The sequence below is a fragment of the Capsicum annuum genome, chromosome 12 (genome assembly GCF_002878395.1).
Source record: "Capsicum annuum cultivar UCD-10X-F1 chromosome 12, UCD10Xv1.1, whole genome shotgun sequence".
Lineage (NCBI taxonomy): Eukaryota > Viridiplantae > Streptophyta > Magnoliopsida > Solanales > Solanaceae > Capsicum > Capsicum annuum.
In genome coordinates, this window is record NC_061122.1 from 46,275,254 (window position 1) to 46,275,813 (window position 560).

Genomic DNA, 560 nt, shown 5'->3' on the forward strand with positions numbered 1-560 from the left:
CCCAAAAGTTCGATTCTATATGGGTGATTGTTGATAGACTTATCAAATCCGCACATTTCCTACCAGTTAGGACCACTTACACAGTTGAAGAGTATGCGAAGCTGTACATTAAAGAGATAGTCCGATTACATGGAGTGCCAATTTCTATTATATCAGATCGGGGAACCCAATTTACCGTAAACTTTTGGAAGTCTTTTCAGAGGTATTTGGGAACACAAGTGAAGCTAAGTACAACTTTTCACCCTCAAATAGATGGACAAGCAGAACGTACCATCAAAACACTTGAAGATATGCTATGAGCTTGTGTAATAGATTTTAAGGGCAACTGGGATGATCACTTACCTCTTATTGAGTTTGCTTACAATAATAGCTATCATTCAAGTATCAAAATGACACCATATGAAGCTTTATATAGAAGGAAGTGTAGATCACCAATAGGATGGTTGGAAGTGGGTGAAACTCTTTTGTTCGGACCGGATCTTGTTTATCAAGCCATAGAGAAGGTTAAAGTAATTCAGCAATGACTGAAAATAGCCCAAAGTCGACACAAGTCATATGCG